General features: G+C 47.4%; 1 long non-coding RNA gene across 4 annotated transcripts in view; it reads left to right on the forward strand.

The window, feature by feature from the left end:
• Window positions 1-19,663: 19,663 nt before the first annotated feature.
• LOC127916215 (uncharacterized) overlaps window positions 19,664-20,000 on the forward strand; it is a 1,476-nt gene continuing 1,139 nt past the window's right edge. For 2 of the 4 annotated variants that reach the window (XR_008094012.1, XR_008094014.1), the window contains exon 1: window positions 19,951-20,000. This exon is cut by the window's right edge. This is a non-coding gene — a long non-coding RNA (uncharacterized LOC127916215). Of the gene's footprint in view, window positions 19,863-19,950 lie in introns of those variants that run through there. The other 2 variants (XR_008094013.1, XR_008094015.1) reach the window with 2 other exon arrangements.

Below are 20,000 nucleotides of genomic sequence, written 5' to 3' on the forward strand. Positions count from 1 at the left end.
CAGAGAGACAGAGAGAGAGAGAGAGAGACAGAGAGAGAGAGAGAATCAGACAAAAAGAGAATGGGCCAACTCCATATCCATTACCGAATACACTGACCTAACACACACACCTGATACACACACACCCACTGACCTGACACACACCCTGACCTGACACACCCTGACCTGATACACACACACACACCCACTGACCTGACACACACCCTGACCTGACACACCCTGACCTGACACACCCTGACCTGATACACACACACCCACTGACCTGACACACACCCACTGACCTGGAGTAATGGGACAGGGTCAGACAGTCAATCACCAGTGGCTGGGCAATGGGCCATGGTTTAACCCTATAGGAACAACCTGGCAATACCACAATAACTCCTGCTGTTAGTATAATATAGTAATATCATGTAACTCTATGAGGACAGTCCCCAGTATTAACATTGGTAAGTTAATGCATAGGCTGCATCCTAAATTACATCCTATTCCCTCCCATAGTGCACTGCTTTTGAACAGGGCCCTTAAGGCTCTGGTGAAAGTAATGCACTATATATATATATTTAGGGTCACTGCGTGGTTCATATAAATACAGTTTATCAGGGTACATTTTTTTAAATGGTCGTCAACTGTTGAAACATCGTCTTTGTTGTTTTTCAATACATTTTAATATTTGTATCTACTTTTTAAAGTAAATACCAGCAGTCAACTTGTGCAACGTGTTCGGAGATAAAGCAGATGGCGTTCTTCATTTCACCTGTCACATTATTTAACGTTATGAAGTTTACCGTAGTTCCCCAGAACAGGTGAGTCCAGCCAGGTGTTTGTTTGTAAAGAGCACAATGGGAGAAAGCCGGAGCAGGTGAGTCAGTCAGGTGTTTGTTTGTGAAGAGCACAATGGGAGAAAGCTGGAGCAGGTGAGTCCAGTCAGGTGTTTGTTTGTGAAGAGCACAATGGGAGAAAGCTGGAGCAGGTGAGTCAGTCAGGTGTTTGTTTGTGAAGAGCACAATGGGAGAAAGCTGGAGCAGGTGAGTCCAGTCAGGTGTTTGTTTGTGAAGAGCACAATGGGAGAAAGCCTGAGCAGGTGAGTCCAGTCAGGTGTTTGTTTGTAAAGAGCACAATGGGAGAAAGCCGGAGCAGGTGAGTCCAGTCAGGTGTTTGTTTGTGAAGAGCACAATGGGAGAAAGCCGGAGCAGGTGAGTCCAGTCAGGTGTTTGTTTGTGAAGAGCACAATGGGAGAAAGCCGGAGCAGGTGAGTCCAGTCAGGTGTTTGTTTGTGAAGAGCACAATGGGAGAAAGCCGGAGCAGGTGAGTCCAGTCAGGTGTTTGTTTGTGAAGAGCACAATGGGAGAAAGCCGGAGCAGGTGAGTCCAGTCAGGTGTTTGTTTGTAAAGAGCACAATGGGAGAAAGCCGGAGCAGGTGAGTCCAGTCAGGTGTTTGTTTGTGAAGAGCACAATGGGAGAAAGCCTGAGCAGGTGAGTCCAGTCAGGTGTTTGTTTGTAAAGAGCACAATGGGAGAAAGCCGGAGCAGGTGAGTCAGTCAGGTGTTTGTTTTTAAAGAGCACAATGGGAGAAAGCCGGAGCAGGTGAGTCCAGTCAGGTGTTTGTTTGTAAAGAGCACAATGGGAGAAAGCCGGAGCAGGTGAGTCAGTCAGGTGTTTGTTTGTAAAGAGCACAATGGGAGAAAGCCGGAGCAGGTGAGTCAGTCAGGTGTTTGTTTGTGAAGAGCACAATGGGAGAAAGCCGGAGCAGGTGAGTCCAGTCAGGTGTTTGTTTGTGAAGAGCACAATGTTAGAAAGCCGGAGCAGGTTAGTCAGTCAGGTGTTTGTTTGTGAAGAGCACAATGGGAGAAAGCCGGAGCAGGTGAGTCCAGTCAGGTGTTTGTTTGTGAAGAGCACAATGTTAGAAAGCCGGAGCAGGTGAGTCAGTCAGGTGTTTGTTTGTGAAGAGCACAATGGGAGAAAGCCGGAGCAGGTGAGTCAGTCAGGTGTTTGTTTTTAAAGAGCACAATGGGAGAAAGCCGGAGCAGGTGAGTCCAGTCAGGTGTTTGTTTGTAAAGAGCACAATGGGAGAAAGCCGGAGCAGGTGAGTCAGTCAGGTGTTTGTTTGTAAAGAGCACAATGGGAGAAAGCCGGAGCAGGTGAGTCAGTCAGGTGTTTGTTTGTGAAGAGCACAATGGGAGAAAGCCGGAGCAGGTGAGTCAGTCAGGTGTTTGTTTGTGAAGAGCACAATGGAAGAAAGCCGGAGCAGGTGAGTCCAGTCAGGTGTTTGTCTGTGAAGAGCACAATGGAAGAAAGCCGGAGCAGGTGAGTCCAGTCAGGTGTTTGTTTGTGAAGAGCACAATGGGAGAAAGCCGGAGCAGGTGAGTCCAGTCAGGTGTTTGTTTGTGAAGAGCACAATGGGAGAAAGCCGGAGCAGGTGAGTCCAGTCAGGTGTTTGTTTGTAAAGAGCACAATGGGAGAAAGCCGGAGCAGGTGAGTCCAGTCAGGTGTTTGTTTGGAAAGAGCACAATGGGAGAAAGCCGGAGCAGGTTAGTCAGTCAGGTGTTTGTTTGTAAAGAGCACAATGGGAGAAAGCCGGAGCAGGTGAGTCAGTCAGGTGTTTGTTTGTAAAGAGCACAATGGGAGAAAGCCGGAGCAGGTGAGTCAGTCAGGTGTTTGTTTGTAAAGAGCACAATGAGAGAAAGCCGGAGCAGGTGAGTCAGTCAGGTGTTTGTTTGTGAAGAGCACAATGGGAGAAAGCCGGAGCAGGTGAGTCAGTCAGGTGTTTGTTTGTGAAGAGCACAATGGGAGAAAGCCGGAGCAGGTGAGTCCAGTCAGGTGTTTGTTTGTAAAGAGCACAATGGGAGAAAGCCGGAGCAGGTGAGTCCAGTCAGGTGTTTGTCTGTGAAGAGCACAATGGGAGAAAGCCGGAGCAGGTGAGTCCAGTCAGGTGTTTGTTTGTAAAGAGCACAATGGGAGAAAGCCGGAGCAGGTGAGTCCAGTCAGGTGTTTGTTTGTGAAGAGCACAATGGGAGAAAGCCGGAGCAGGTTAGTCAGTCAGGTGTTTGTTTGTAAAGAGCACAATGGGAGAAAGCCGGAGCAGGTGAGTCAGTCAGGTGTTTGTTTGTAAAGAGCACAATGGGAGAAAGCCGGAGCAGGTGAGTCAGTCAGGTGTTTGTTTGTGAAGAGCACAATGGGAGAAAGCCGGAGCAGGTGAGTCCAGTCAGGTGTTTGTTTGTAAAGAGCACAATGGGAGAAAGCCGGAGCAGGTGAGTCAGTCAGGTGTTTGTTTGTGAAGAGCACAATGGGAGAAAGCCGGAGCAGGTGAGTCCAGTCAGGTGTTTGTTTGTAAAGAGCACAATGGGAGAAAGCTGGAGCAGGTGAGTCAGTCAGGTGTTTGTTTGTAAAGAGCACAATGGGAGAAAGCCGGAGCAGGTGAGTCAGTCAGGTGTTTGTTTGTAAAGAGCACAATGGGAGAAAGCCGGAGCAGGTGAGTCAGTCAGGTGTTTGTTTGTGAAGAGCACAATGGGAGAAAGCCGGAGCAGGTGAGTCCAGTCAGGTGTTTGTTTGTGAAGAGCACAATGTTAGAAAGCCGGAGCAGGTTAGTCAGTCAGGTGTTTGTTTGTGAAGAGCACAATGGGAGAAAGCCGGAGCAGGTGAGTCCAGTCAGGTGTTTGTTTGTGAAGAGCACAATGTTAGAAAGCCGGAGCAGGTGAGTCAGTCAGGTGTTTGTTTGTGAAGAGCACAATGGGAGAAAGCCGGAGCAGGTGAGTCAGTCAGGTGTTTGTTTTTAAAGAGCACAATGGGAGAAAGCCGGAGCAGGTGAGTCCAGTCAGGTGTTTGTTTGTAAAGAGCACAATGGGAGAAAGCCGGAGCAGGTGAGTCAGTCAGGTGTTTGTTTGTAAAGAGCACAATGGGAGAAAGCCGGAGCAGGTGAGTCAGTCAGGTGTTTGTTTGTGAAGAGCACAATGGGAGAAAGCCGGAGCAGGTGAGTCAGTCAGGTGTTTGTTTGTGAAGAGCACAATGGAAGAAAGCCGGAGCAGGTGAGTCCAGTCAGGTGTTTGTCTGTGAAGAGCACAATGGAAGAAAGCCGGAGCAGGTGAGTCCAGTCAGGTGTTTGTTTGTGAAGAGCACAATGGGAGAAAGCCGGAGCAGGTGAGTCCAGTCAGGTGTTTGTTTGTGAAGAGCACAATGGGAGAAAGCCGGAGCAGGTGAGTCCAGTCAGGTGTTTGTTTGTAAAGAGCACAATGGGAGAAAGCCGGAGCAGGTGAGTCCAGTCAGGTGTTTGTTTGGAAAGAGCACAATGGGAGAAAGCCGGAGCAGGTTAGTCAGTCAGGTGTTTGTTTGTAAAGAGCACAATGGGAGAAAGCCGGAGCAGGTGAGTCAGTCAGGTGTTTGTTTGTAAAGAGCACAATGGGAGAAAGCCGGAGCAGGTGAGTCAGTCAGGTGTTTGTTTGTAAAGAGCACAATGAGAGAAAGCCGGAGCAGGTGAGTCAGTCAGGTGTTTGTTTGTGAAGAGCACAATGGGAGAAAGCCGGAGCAGGTGAGTCAGTCAGGTGTTTGTTTGTGAAGAGCACAATGGGAGAAAGCCGGAGCAGGTGAGTCCAGTCAGGTGTTTGTTTGTAAAGAGCACAATGGGAGAAAGCCGGAGCAGGTGAGTCCAGTCAGGTGTTTGTCTGTGAAGAGCACAATGGGAGAAAGCCGGAGCAGGTGAGTCCAGTCAGGTGTTTGTTTGTAAAGAGCACAATGGGAGAAAGCCGGAGCAGGTGAGTCCAGTCAGGTGTTTGTTTGTGAAGAGCACAATGGGAGAAAGCCGGAGCAGGTTAGTCAGTCAGGTGTTTGTTTGTAAAGAGCACAATGGGAGAAAGCCGGAGCAGGTGAGTCAGTCAGGTGTTTGTTTGTAAAGAGCACAATGAGAGAAAGCCGGAGCAGGTGAGTCCAGTCAGGTGTTTGTTTGTGAAGAGCACAATGGGAGAAAGCCGGAGCAGGTTAGTCAGTCAGGTGTTTGTTTGTAAAGAGCACAATGGGAGAAAGCCGGAGCAGGTGAGTCAGTCAGGTGTTTGTTTGTAAAGAGCACAATGGGAGAAAGCCGGAGCAGGTGAGTCAGTCAGGTGTTTGTTTGTAAAGAGCACAATGGGAGAAAGCCGGAGCAGGTGAGTCCAGTCAGGTGTTTGTCTGTGAAGAGCACAATGGGAGAAAGCCGGAGCAGGTGAGTCCAGTCAGGTGTTTGTTTGTAAAGAGCACAATGGGAGAAAGCCGGAGCAGGTGAGTCCAGTCAGGTGTTTGTTTGTGAAGAGCACAATGGGAGAAAGCCGGAGCAGGTGAGTCAGTCAGGTGTTTGTTTGTGAAGAGCACAATGGGAGAAAGCCGGAGCAGGTGAGTCCAGTCAGGTGTTTGTTTGTGAAGAGCACAATGTTAGAAAGCCGGAGCAGGTTAGTCAGTCAGGTGTTTGTTTGTGAAGAGCACAATGGGAGAAAGCCGGAGCAGGTGAGTCCAGTCAGGTGTTTGTTTGTGAAGAGCACAATGTTAGAAAGCCGGAGCAGGTGAGTCAGTCAGGTGTTTGTTTGTGAAGAGCACAATGGGAGAAAGCCGGAGCAGGTGAGTCAGTCAGGTGTTTGTTTTTAAAGAGCACAATGGGAGAAAGCCGGAGCAGGTGAGTCCAGTCAGGTGTTTGTTTGTAAAGAGCACAATGGGAGAAAGCCGGAGCAGGTGAGTCAGTCAGGTGTTTGTTTGTAAAGAGCACAATGGGAGAAAGCCGGAGCAGGTGAGTCAGTCAGGTGTTTGTTTGTGAAGAGCACAATGGGAGAAAGCCGGAGCAGGTGAGTCAGTCAGGTGTTTGTTTGTGAAGAGCACAATGGAAGAAAGCCGGAGCAGGTGAGTCCAGTCAGGTGTTTGTCTGTGAAGAGCACAATGGAAGAAAGCCGGAGCAGGTGAGTCCAGTCAGGTGTTTGTTTGTGAAGAGCACAATGGGAGAAAGCCGGAGCAGGTGAGTCCAGTCAGGTGTTTGTTTGTGAAGAGCACAATGGGAGAAAGCCGGAGCAGGTGAGTCCAGTCAGGTGTTTGTTTGTAAAGAGCACAATGGGAGAAAGCCGGAGCAGGTGAGTCCAGTCAGGTGTTTGTTTGGAAAGAGCACAATGGGAGAAAGCCGGAGCAGGTTAGTCAGTCAGGTGTTTGTTTGTAAAGAGCACAATGGGAGAAAGCCGGAGCAGGTGAGTCAGTCAGGTGTTTGTTTGTAAAGAGCACAATGGGAGAAAGCCGGAGCAGGTGAGTCAGTCAGGTGTTTGTTTGTAAAGAGCACAATGAGAGAAAGCCGGAGCAGGTGAGTCAGTCAGGTGTTTGTTTGTGAAGAGCACAATGGGAGAAAGCCGGAGCAGGTGAGTCAGTCAGGTGTTTGTTTGTGAAGAGCACAATGGGAGAAAGCCGGAGCAGGTGAGTCCAGTCAGGTGTTTGTTTGTAAAGAGCACAATGGGAGAAAGCCGGAGCAGGTGAGTCCAGTCAGGTGTTTGTCTGTGAAGAGCACAATGGGAGAAAGCCGGAGCAGGTGAGTCCAGTCAGGTGTTTGTTTGTAAAGAGCACAATGGGAGAAAGCCGGAGCAGGTGAGTCCAGTCAGGTGTTTGTTTGTGAAGAGCACAATGGGAGAAAGCCGGAGCAGGTTAGTCAGTCAGGTGTTTGTTTGTAAAGAGCACAATGGGAGAAAGCCGGAGCAGGTGAGTCAGTCAGGTGTTTGTTTGTAAAGAGCACAATGAGAGAAAGCCGGAGCAGGTGAGTCCAGTCAGGTGTTTGTTTGTGAAGAGCACAATGGGAGAAAGCCGGAGCAGGTTAGTCAGTCAGGTGTTTGTTTGTAAAGAGCACAATGGGAGAAAGCCGGAGCAGGTGAGTCAGTCAGGTGTTTGTTTGTAAAGAGCACAATGGGAGAAAGCCGGAGCAGGTGAGTCAGTCAGGTGTTTGTTTGTAAAGAGCACAATGGGAGAAAGCCGGAGCAGGTGAGTCCAGTCAGGTGTTTGTCTGTGAAGAGCACAATGGGAGAAAGCCGGAGCAGGTGAGTCCAGTCAGGTGTTTGTTTGTAAAGAGCACAATGGGAGAAAGCCGGAGCAGGTGAGTCCAGTCAGGTGTTTGTTTGTGAAGAGCACAATGGGAGAAAGCCGGAGCAGGTGAGTCAGTCAGGTGTTTGTTTGTGAAGAGCACAATGGGAGAAAGCCGGAGCAGGTGAGTCCAGTCAGGTGTTTGTTTGTAAAGAGCACAATGGGAGAAAGCCGGAGCAGGTGAGTCAGTCAGGTGTTTGTTTGTGAAGAGCACAATGGGAGAAAGCCGGAGCAGGTGAGTCAGTCAGGTGTTTGTTTGTGAAGAGCACAATGGGAGAAAGCCGGAGCAGGTGAGTCAGTCAGGTGTTTGTTTGTGAAGAGCACAATGGGAGAAAGCCGGAGCAGGTGAGTCCAGTCAGGTGTTTGTTTGTAAAGAGCACAATGGGAGAAAGCTGGAGCAGGTGAGTCAGTCAGGTGTTTGTTTGTGAAGAGCACAATGGGAGAAAGCTGGAGCAGGTGAGTCAGTCAGGTGTTTGTTTGTGAAGAGCACAATGGGAGAAAGCCGGAGCAGGTGAGTCCAGTCAGGTGTTTGTTTGTGAAGAGCACAATGGGAGAAAGCCGGAGCAGGTGAGTCAGTCAGGTGTTTGTCTGTGAAGAGCACAATGGGAGAAAGCCGGAGCAGGTGAGTCAGTCAGGTGTTTGTCTGTGAAGAGCACAATGGGAGAAAGCCGGAGCAGGTGAGTCCAGTCAGGTGTTTGTTTGGAAAGAGCACAATGGGAGAAAGCCGGAGCAGGTGAGTCCAGCTGTGTATTGACAGGGGTCTCGTTTTAAATGGAAAGTTAAGTGGTGTTTTGCTTCAATAGAGTGATCAGGGACGTGCAACTGTAGTTTTCCTTCACATAAAATACATTAGTGCAACACATTCAGCAGAAAACGGATTCCTTTTCATCAAGAGGAGGGAGGAAAAGGAGTGGAGGAGGGGAAAGAAGGGAAGAATTCATCCTCCTACAACATCCTTAAGTCCTGTACTGCCTTAATGTAAACTATTCATTATACACCTCCCACACACACACACACACACACACACACACACACAAACACACACCTCCTACAGTATGGTAATATGTCACAAAACAGGAAGAATCATGCGGCGAGGAAAGGAGCGAATCCTACGTGAAATTATCAAAGAAATGTGAAAGAATGTCCATTATGTTGATTATATGACCCCTGCCTTCATGACTTCTACAGACACATCTCTGTGTGTGTGTGTGTGTGTGTGTGTGTGTGTGTGTGTGTGTGTGTGTGTGTGTGTGTGTGTGTGTGTGTGTGTGTGTGTGTGTGTGTGTGTGTGTGTGTGTGTGTGTGTGTGTGTGTGTGTGTGTGTGTGTGTGTGTGTGTGTGTGAGCTCGTCATTCACAACAGAGGAAGATCTTGGATGACCTTTACCCACCAACAATGTGATACTTCATCGGAAGATCTCACGTATCAGGGAGGGTGTTTTCTTCATTAATGAATTTAGCTGACGAACCAGACTCCCTCTTTTGTTCTCTGTGGGAGGGAGGGAGGGAGGGAGGAATTACCTCCCAAGAGCATTCTGGGTATTGACCTTTATAAGGCTGAGGTTCCCTCCCTCTCTCTCTCTCTCCCTCATCAAATGAAACAGGACTCTTATTCTCTATCTCTCTCTCATCGACTGAAACAAGCCTCTTATTCTCTAGATCAGGTCAGCCTGGGTTTTTGCTGATTCAAATAACCAACGTATCATCAACCTTTGATGATTTGAATCAGCTGTGTAGTGCTAGGACAAAAAACAAATGGTGAACCCAGGAGGTCCCCGGGACCGAGTTGGGGAAACCCTGCTCGGGAACGGGAACGGGAACGGGAACAGGAACAGGAACAGGAACGGGAAACCCTGCTCGGGAATGGGAACGGGAACGGGAACAGGAACAGGAACAGGAACAGGAACAGGAACGGGAACAGGAACGGGAACGGGAACAGGAACAGGAAAGGGAACGGGAACAGGAACAGGAACAGGAAAGGGAACAGGAACAGGAAAGGGAACGGGAACAGGAACAGGAACAGGAAAGGGAACGGGAACAGGAACAGGAACGGGAACAGGAACAGGAACGGAAACCCTGCTCGGGAATGGGAACGGGAACGGGAACAGGAACAGGAACGGGAAAAGGAACGGGAACGGGAACGGGAACAGGAACAGGAACAGGAACAGGAACGGGAACGGGAACGGGAACAGGAACAGGAACGGGAACAGGAACAGGAACGGGAGTCAAGATCACTTTCTGAGTCAAAATGCAAGCCAAGATTTACCTCTCCGATTTTTATTGACATGACTTAGAAAAGAACGGAAGCATATACAACCTTAACAGTTCTGTAGCAATGAGGTTTGTTTCGTTAAGGCCCAACACATTATACAGAATACGTTTTCAGCCTCCACCGAAACTGACCAAAAGAGGAGACACCATCTTCCAGCTGATGGCAAAACTCGAGTCGCACCACATTGTTTCTGCCTCATGTAAACATTCATGTCTATGAACAGAGAAAGTGAAATATTCCTGAATATTAAAAAAAAAACACAAAAAACAAGCCTATCGATATATTTTCCTACTCATTCATTACAGCTGCAGTGGTGGTTGTACTCATTCATTACAGTGGTGGTTGTACTCATTCATTACAGTGGTGGTTGTACTCATTCATTACAGCTGCAGTGGTGGTTGTACTCATTCATTACAGCTGCAGTGGTGGTTGTACTCATTCATTACAGTGGTGGTTGTACTCATTCATTACAGTGGTGGTTGTACTCATTCATTACAGCTGCAGTGGTGGTTGTACTCATTCATTACAGCTGCAGTGGTGGTTGTACTCATTCATTACAGCTAGTGGTGGTTGTACTCATTCATTACAGCTGCAGTGGTGGTTGTACTCATTCATTACAGCTGCAGTGGTGGTTGTACTCATTCATTACAGCTACAGTGGTGGTTGTACTCATTCATTACAGCTAGTGGTGGTTGTAATCATTCATTACAGTGGTGGTTGTACTCATTCATTACAGTGGTGGTTGTACTCATTCATTACAGCTACAGTGGTGGTTGTACTCATTCATTACAGCTGCAGTGGTGGTTGTACTCATTCATTACAGCTGCAGTGGTGGTTGTACTCATTCATTACAGCTACAGTGGTGGTTGTACTCATTCATTACAGTGGTGGTTGTACTCATTCATTACAGTGGTGGTTGTACTCATTCATTACAGTGGTGGTTGTACTCATTCATTACAGTGGTGGTTGTACTCATTCATTACAGCTACAGTGGTGGTTGTACTCATTCATTACAGTGGTGGTTGTACTCATTCATTACAGTGGTGGTTGTACTCATTCATTACAGCTACAGTGGTGGTTGTACTCATTCATTACAGTGGTGGTTGTACTCATTCATTACAGTGGTGGTTGTACTCATTCATTACAGCTGCAGTGGTGGTTGTACTCATTCATTACAGTGGTGGTTGTACTCATTCATTACAGTGGTGGTTGTACTCATTCATTACAGTGGTGGTTGTACTCATTCATTACAGTGGTGGTTGTACTCATTCATTACAGTGGTGGTTGTACTCATTCATTACAGTGGTGGTTGTACTCATTCATTACAGCTACAGTGGTGGTTGTACTCATTCATTACAGTGGTGGTTGTACTCATTCATTACAGTGGTGGTTGTACTCATTCATTACAGTGGTGGTTGTACTCATTCATTACAGTGGTGGTTGTAGCGTGAGTGGAAGTAGGAAGAAAGTGATTTTTTAAAGTGTTGAATACTAAGTGTTGAATACAAAGTGTTGAATACTAAGTGTTGAATACAAAGTGTTGAATACTAAGTGTTGAATACTAAGTGTTGAATACTAAGTGTTGAATACTAAGTGTTGAATACTAAGTGTTGACAGGGCTGAGTAAGAACTTTAAACATGAAGTCACTCATAAATACAGCTCTTTGCTATATTCGTTGACAGTCTCTCTAGTCGTGGTTTTAAACGTTTTGAAACAGCAGCTCTTTACTGTATTCGTTGACAGTCTCTCTAGTCGTGGTTTTAAACGTTTTGAAACAGCAGCTCTTTGCTGTATTCGTTGACAGTCTCTCTAGTCGTGGTTTTAAACGTTTTGAAATCTCACAGTAGCTTTCTTTTATGCCATGCTACATTACTGCAGATACGGTAATCTGAGCCATCCGATTGGCCAGCGGTCGGCCTATAGTGCAGTTGATTTGCTCTCTGGGCCCGCTGGGAAATCAGAGTTTATACCTTCAGACACATGAAATGGTTCCAAATGGGAACATGTCACCTACCCGGTGAGCAGGGCAGCTGAATCAGAATTATATCCTGCTCTCTCTCTCTCTCGTCTCTCCGCAGCAGACATTTAGTGAGCAATATGTTTGGAACATCATCATCGCAATAAAATTATAATAATGAATCGCAATACATGTAGAATCATGAGAATCACAAGAATCGCAATACATAGAGAATCATGAGAATCACAAGAACCGCAATACATATCGTATCGGTACCTAGAAATTGTAATACTATCGCATCATGGGGTCCCTGGCAATTCCCAGCCCCAGTATTTACCGTGCCATGTAAGAAGGAATCTACCAAAGCCTGTTTGTGACAGAGAGAGTGGGAGAAAGAGAGAGAGGGTTGAGTGGTGTGATTGTGTGTGTGTGTGAGATAGAGAGCATAATTTAAAGAATAAGGAGAGCGAGAGCGAGAGCAAAAGAGAGGAGAGAAATAAAAATCATGAGAGATTGAGCATGAGAGAAGAAAGAGGCTTTTGGAGATTTTAAAGCCCCTCTCTGTCTCTCTCTCTCTCTCTCTCTCTCTCTGTTTCTCTTTCTCTCTCTCTCTGTCTCTCTCTCTCTCTCTCTGTCTCTCTCTTTCTCTGTCTGTCTCTCTCTCTCTCTCTCTCTCTCTCTCTGTTTCTCTTTATCTATCGCTCTCTATATCTATATATCTGTCTCTCTCTCTCTCTCTCTCTGTCTCTCAGCTCTATCGATAAAAGAGGACTGTGTCTCTATATAGAGGGGAATAGGGAATATAGCAAAAATATCTATCGCTCTCTATATCTATATATCTGTCTCTGTCTCTGTCTCTCTCTCTCTCTCTGTTTCTCTTTCTCTCTCTCTCTGTCTCTCTCTCTCTCTCTCTCTCTCTCTGTCTCTCTCTCTCTCTGTCTGTCTCTCTCTCTCTCTCTGTCTCTCTGTCTCTCTCTCTGTTTCTCTTTATCTATCGCTCTCTATATCTATATATCTGTCTCTCTCTCTCTCTCTCTCTCTCTCTCTGTCTCTCAGCTCTATCGATAAAAGAGGACTGTGTCTCTATATAGAGGGGAATAGGGAATATAGCAAAAATATCTATCGCTCTCTATATCTATATATCTGTCTCTGTCTCTGTCTCTCTCTCTCTCTGTCTCTCTCTCTCTCTCTCTCTGTTTCTCTTTATCTATCGCTCTCTATATCTATATATCTGTCTCTCTCTCTCGCTCTCCGTCTCTCAGCTCTATCGATAAAAGAGGACTGTGTCTCTATATAGAGGGGAATAGGGAATATAGCAAATATAGTGCACTAAATTTGACCGAAGCCCCATGGGAGCTGTAGTGCACCATATTTGACCGGAGCCCTATGGGACCTGTAGTGCACCATATTTGACCGGAGCCCTATGGGACCTGTAGTGCACTATCCTGTATAGGGCATAGGGTGCCGTTTGGGGCACAACCCGACTAAAAGCATTTCTGATTGCATTCCTTATTCCCTTGAAAGCACTTTACCCTGCTAGTATCAGCCAACACTACTAACACTCCCCATGGCTCAGAGAGAGGGGGGGGGGGCAGAGTGAGAAAGAGAGAGAAATAGAGGGAGCGAGGAAGAGAGAGAAAGAGAGAGTAGAGAAAGAGGGAGGGAGAGGGAGAGGGCAGCCAGTGAAGAAAAAACACCAAAGTAAATACAATCCATATTTATGTTTATAGATTTTCCCTTTTGTACTTTAACTTTGTGTACATCATTACAGCACTGTACAGTGCATTCGGAAACTATTCAGACCCCTTGACTTTTTCCCCAAAAAAATTACGTTACAGCCTTATTCTAAAATTGATTAAATCGATGTCTTTCCTCATAAATCTACACAAAATACCCCATAATGACAAAGCAAAAACAGGTTTATAGACATTTTAGCAAATGTATAAAAGAGATTCAACTGAAATATCACATTTACACAAGTATTCAGACCCTTTACTCAGTACTTAGTTGAAGCACCTTTGGCAGCGATTACAGCCTCAAGTCTTCTTGGGTATGATACTACAGGCTTGGCACACCTGTATTTGGGGAGTTTCTCCAATTCTTCTCTGTAGATCATCTCAAGCTCTGTCAGGTTGGATGGGGAGCATTGCTGAACAGCTATTTTCAGGTCTCTCCAGAGATGTTTGATCCGGCTCAAGTTCGTGCTCTGGCTGGGCCACTTAAGGACATTTAGAGACTTGTCCTGAAGCCAGTCCTGCATTGTCTTGGCTGTGTGTTTAGGGTCGTTGTCCTGTTGGAAGGTGAACCTTCGCCCCCAGTCTGAGGTCCTGAGCACTCTGGAGCAGGTTTTCATGAAGGATCTCTCTGTACTTTGCTCTGTTAATCTTTCCCTTGATCCTGACTATTCTCCCAGTCCCTGCCTCTTAAAAACATACCCAAAGCATGATGCTGCCACCACCATGCTTCACCGTAGGGATGGTGCCAGGTTTCCTCCTGACGTGATGCTGCCACCACCATGCTTCACCGTAGGGATGGTGCCAGGTTTCCTCCTGACGTGATGCTGCCACCACCATGCTTCACCGTAGGGATGGTGCCAGGTTTCCTCCTGACGTGATGCTGCCACCACCATGCTTCACCGTAGGGATGGTGCCAGGTTTCCTCCTGACGTGGCGCTGTCACCACCATGCTTCACCGTAGGGATGGTGCCAGGTTTCCTCCTGACGTGACGCTGTCACCACCATGCTTCAACGTAGGGATGGTGCCAGGTTTCCTCCTGACGTGATGCTGCCACCACCATGCTTCACCGTAGGGATGGTGCCAGGTTTCCTCCTGACGTGACGCTTGGCATTCAGGTCAAAGAGTTCAATCTTTGTTTTCATATTAGAATCTTGTTTCTCATGGTCTGAGAGTCCTTTCGGTGCCTTTTGGCAAACTCCAAACTGTCATGTGCCTTTTACTGGGGAGTGGCTTCCGTCTGACAACTCTACCATAAAGGTCTGATTGGTGGAGTGCTGCAGAGATGGTTGTCCTTCTGGAAGGTTCTCCCATCTCCACAAAGGAACTCTGGAGCTCTGTCAGAGTGACCATCGAAATCTTGGTCACCTCCCTGACCAAGGCCCTTCTCCCCTGATTGCTCGGTTTGGCCGATCGGCCAGCTCTAGGAAGAGTCTTGGTGGTTCCAAACTTCTTCCTCTGAAGAATGATGGAGACCACTGTGTTCTTGGGGACCTTTCATGCTGTAGACATTTTTTGGTACCCTTCCCCAGATATGTGCCTCGACACAATCCTGTCTCGGAGCTCTATGGACAACTGTGATTGGTTCAGATTTGGTCCGGTCCAACCAAATTCGGTCTTGTTTGTGGGCGGAGCTCATTAAAATAATCGCCAGTGTGTAGAATAATACCCAAATATGGAAAGGAGGATATTGGATATTTCTACCTTTGTACCTATTAGGATACATCAACCATGAAGAGAATGACATTAATATCCATAATGATGTATTACTGTGGAGTACAGATCAGGGAACCATGATGAAATTCCGTTACAGGGTGTTAATCCACTTCACTTATTGTAGTTCAATAACCAAAAGAGATATTTTTTTTCAAAACTCAAGGTGTGATGTCATAGCTGACGCCCCATTCTTTCTGCAGACGTCTGGGAATCTTAATTCAGTGCAGATATTTTACAGAGTTTTTGGACACAAAAGAAAAATAGATTTTAACCGTCATTCTGTTACCAAACTTTCATCTGCACTGTTCTTCCAGTAAAATGTGTTTTTGTCAAATGTTTGGTGTAAATTGTTAGAAGTTGTTCTTGTGCAAAAGAGTTAAATGGTTTGTTTAACTTTAAAATCAATGTTTTTTGTTTGACATTCATTTTAAGTGAAACACCTGAGTCAGCGCAATTCAGTTACTGTGTAGAGAATGGGGGTGTGCTCACCTCACCAAGCTAAATGACTTCCTGGTTACCGTGTAGAGAATGGGGGTGTGCTCACCTCACCAAGCTAAATGACTTCCTGGTTACCGTGTAGAGAATGGGGGTGTGCTCACCTCACCAAGCTAAATGACTTCCTGGTTACCGTGTAGAGAATGGGGGTGTGCTCACCTCACCAAGCTAAATGACTTCCTGGTTACCGTGTAGAGAATGGGGGTGTGCTCACCTCATCAAGCTAAATGACTTCCTGGTTACCATGTAGAGAATGGGGGTGTGCTCACCTCACCAAGCTAAATGACTTCCTGGTTACCGTGTAGAGAATGGGGGTGTGCTCACCTCACCAAGCTAAATGACTTCCTGGTTACCGTGTAGAGAATGGGGGTGTGCTCACCTCACCAAGCTAAATGACTTCCTGGTTACCGTGTAGAGAATGGGGGTGTGCTCACCTCACCAAGCTAAATGACTTCCTGGTTACCGTGTAGAGAATGGGGGTGTGCTCACCTCATCAAGCTAAATGACTTCCTGGTTACCATGTAGAGAATGGGGGTGTGCTCACCTCACCAAGCTAAATTACTTCCTGGTTACCGTGTAGAGAATGGGGGTGTGCTCACCTCACCAAGCTAAATGACTTCCTGGTTACCGTGTAGAGAATGGGGGTGTGCTCACCTCACCAAGCTAAATGACTTCCTGGTTACCGTGTAGAGAATGGGGTGTGCTCACCTCACCAAGCTAAATGACTTCCTGGTTACCGTGTAGAGAATGGGGGTGTGCTCACCTCATCAAGCTAAATGACTTCCTGGTTACCATGTAGAGAATGGGGGTGTGCTCACCTCACCAAGCTAAATTACTTCCTGGTTACCGTGTAGAGAATGGGGGTGTGCTCACCTCATCAAGCTAAATGACTTCCTGGTTACCGTGTAGAGAATGGGGGTGTGCTCACCTCACCAAGCTAAATGACTTCCTGGTTACCGTGTAGAGAATGGGGGTGTGCTCACCTCATCAAGCTAAATGACTTCCTGGTTACCGTGTAGAGAATGGGGGTGTGCTCACCTCACCAAGCTAAATGACTTCCTGGTTACCTTGTAGAGAATGGGGGTGTGCTCACCTCACCAAGCTAAATGACTTCCTGGTTACCATGTAGAGAATGGGGGTGTGCTCACCTCATCAAGCTAAATGACTTCCTGGTTACCGTGTAGAGAATGGGGGTGTGCTCACCTCACCAAGCTAAATGACTTCCTGGTTACCTTGTAGAGAATGGGGGTGTGCTCACCTCACCAAGCTAAATGACTTCCTGGTTACCGTGTAGAGAATGGGGGTGTGCTCACCTCACCAAGCTAAATGACTTCCTGGTTACCGTGTAGAGAATGGGGGTGTGCTCACCTCATCAAGCTAAATGACTTCCTGGTTACCGTGTAGAGAATGGGGGTGTGCTCACCTCACCAAGCTAAATGACTTCCTGGGTTACCGTGTAGAGAACGGGGGTGTGCTCACCTCATCAAGCTAAATGACTTCCTGGTTACCATGTAGAGAATGTGGGTGTGCTCACCTCACCAAGCTAAATTACTTCCTGGGTTACCGTGTAGAGAATGGGGGTGTGCTCACCTCACCAAGCTAAATGACTTCCTGGTTACCATGTAGAGAATGGGGGTGTGCTCACCTCACCAAGCTAAATGACTTCCTGGTTACCGTGTAGAGAATGGGGGTGTGCTCACCTCACCAAGCTAAATGACTTCCTGGTTACCGTGTAGAGAATGGGGGTGTGCTCACCTCACCAAGCTAAATGACTTCCTGGTTACCGTGTAGAGAATGGGGGTGTGCTCATCTCACCAAGCTAAATGACTTCCTGGTTACCGTGTAGAGAATGGGGTGTGCTCACCTCACCAAGCTAAATGACTTCCTGGTTACCGTGTAGAGAATGGGGTGTGCTCACCTCACCAAGCTAAATGACTTCCTGGTTACCGTGTAGAGAATGGGGGTGTGCTCACCTCACCAAGCTAAATGACTTCCTGGTTACCGTGTAGAGAATGGGGGTGTGCTCACCTCACCAAGCTAAATGACTTCCTGGTTACCGTGTAGAGAATGGGGTGTGCTCACCTCACCAAGCTAAATGACTTCCTGGTTACCGTGTAGAGAATGGGGGTGTGCTCACCTCACCAAGCTAAATGACTTCCTGGTCACCGTGTAGAGAATGGGGGTGTTCTCACCTCACCAAGCTAAATGACTTCCTGGTTACCGTGTAGAGAATGGGGGTGTGCTCACCTCATCAAGCTAAATGACTTCCTGGTTACCGTGTAGAGAATGGGGGTGTGCTCACCTCACCAAGCTAAATGACTTCCTGGGTTACCGTGTAGAGAACGGGGGTGTGCTCACCTCATCAAGCTAAATGACTTCCTGGTTACCATGTAGAGAATGGGGGTGTGCTCACCTCACCAAGCTAAATTACTTCCTGGGTTACCGTGTAGAGAATGGGGGTGTGCTCACCTCACCAAGCTAAATGACTTCCTGGTTACCATGTAGAGAATGGGGGTGTGCTCACCTCACCAAGCTAAATGACTTCCTGGTTACCGTGTAGAGAATGGGGGTGTGCTCACCTCACCAAGCTAAATGACTTCCTGGTTACCGTGTAGAGAATGGGGGTGTGCTCACCTCACCAAGCTAAATGACTTCCTGGTTACCGTGTAGAGAATGGGGGTGTGCTCATCTCACCAAGCTAAATGACTTCCTGGTTACCGTGTAGAGAATGGGGGTGTGCTCACCTCACCAAGCTAAATGACTTCCTGGTTACCGTGTAGAGAATGGGGGTGTGCTCACCTCACCAAGCTAAATGACTTCCTGGTTACCGTGTAGAGAATGGGGGTGTGCTCACCTCACCAAGCTAAATGACTTCCTGGTTACCGTGTAGAGAATGGGGGTGTGCTCACCTCACCAAGCTAAATGACTTCCTGGTTACCGTGTAGAGAATGGGGGTGTGCTCACCTCACCAAGCTAAATGACTTCCTGGTTACCGTGTAGAGAATGGGGGTGTTCTCACCTCACCAAGCTAAATGACTTCCTGGTTACCGTGTAGAGAATGGGGGTGTGCTCACCTCACCAAGCTAAATGACTTCCTGGTTACCGTGTAGAGAATGGGGGTGTGCTCACCTCACCAAGCTAAATGACTTCCTGGTTACCGTGTAGAGAATGGGGGTGTGCTCACCTCACCAAGCTAAATGACTTCCTGGTTACCATGTAGAGAATGGGGGTGTGCTCACCTCACCAAGCTAAATGACTTCCTGGTTACCGTGTAGAGAATGGGGGTGTGCTCACCTCACCAAGCTAAATGACTTCCTGGTTACCGTGTAGAGAATGGGGGTGTGCTCACCTCACCAAGCTAAATGACTTCCTGGTCCCTAGCGGTGATGCAACATCCATGTTGTCGTACAATACATTGGCCCGTATTCACAAAGAGTATCAGAGTGCTGATCAAGGACCAGTTTTGCCTTAAAGACCACAATGAATAAGATTTCATGATTCAATTATTGAGGAAAGATCTGATTTACTATGACTGTGATATGTGGTTGTTAAGATGAATTCACTAAACGTACTTGTATTTTAGAAAAGCATTTTACAAAATCTCCCAACAAGGCAGGAACCTGGGAAAAAAACCTAGAGAGGAGCCAGGCTTCCGAGGGGTGTCCAGTCCTCTTTTGGCTTATCAGGAGTCAACCCTTTGTGCTTCCTGGGTGTCCAGTCCTCTTTTGGCTTATCAGGAGTCAACCCTATGTGCTTCCTGGGTGTCCAGTCCTCTTTTGGCTTATCAGGAGTCAACCCTATGTGCTTCCTGGGTGTCCAGTCCTCTTTTGTCTTATCAGGAGTCAACCCTATGTGCTTCCCGGGTGGCAAAACATGAAGTCCTTTAAACTCCCTTCAGTGTTCCATGATCCGTGATGTCACAACATCGTTAGGTGCGGCGGCCATTGTGTCTCAGGGGCATAATCGGTTTCATGTGAGGAGCATTAGAAACAGCAGGCTCTGGAGTGAACTGACCGGAGGAGGGGAGAGGTCAGAGGTCAGGACGGCTCTGCTGCTCCTGCTCGGGTCCTGTCCCACACGCAGACTCCGTCCCAAATGGCACCTTATTCCCTACATAGTGCACTACTTTAGACCAGAGCTGGCACCCTATTCCCTACATTGTGCACTACTTTAGACCAGAGCTCTATGCCACCCTATTCCCTACATATTGCACTACTTTAGACCAGAGCTCTATGGCACCCTATTCCCTACGTAGTGCACTACTTTAGACCAGAGCTCTATGGCACCCTATTCCCTACGTAGTGCACTACTTTAGACCAGAGCTCTATGGGACCCTATTCCCTACGTAGTGCACCAATATGGACCCTTGGAGCTGGTCCTCCGGGGACAAAATAACCGTCTGTTGGTTTCACTTCTTGAATTTGAATCAGAGACTGACTTCTACAGAGGCAAGAGCCTCATGTAAATGTGTTGACTCTGATGCATGGTGCATCCCATAGAGACAACCCTGTATCCTGTAGGCTCGGATACTGTCCTCTCATAGCAAGGTTCCACTCTGATGCCTGGTGCATCTCATAGAGACAACCCTGTATCCTGTAGGCTCGGATACTGTCCTCTCATAGCAAGGTTCCACTCTGATGCCTGGTGCATCTCATAGAGACAACCCTGTATCCTGTAGGCTCGGATACTGTCCTCTCATAGTAAGGTTCCACTCTGATGCCTGGTGCATCTCATAGAGACAACCCTGTATCCTGTAGGCTCGGA

This window comes from Oncorhynchus keta, chromosome 35 (genome assembly GCF_023373465.1).
Source record: "Oncorhynchus keta strain PuntledgeMale-10-30-2019 chromosome 35, Oket_V2, whole genome shotgun sequence".
Classification (NCBI taxonomy): domain Eukaryota; kingdom Metazoa; phylum Chordata; class Actinopteri; order Salmoniformes; family Salmonidae; genus Oncorhynchus; species Oncorhynchus keta.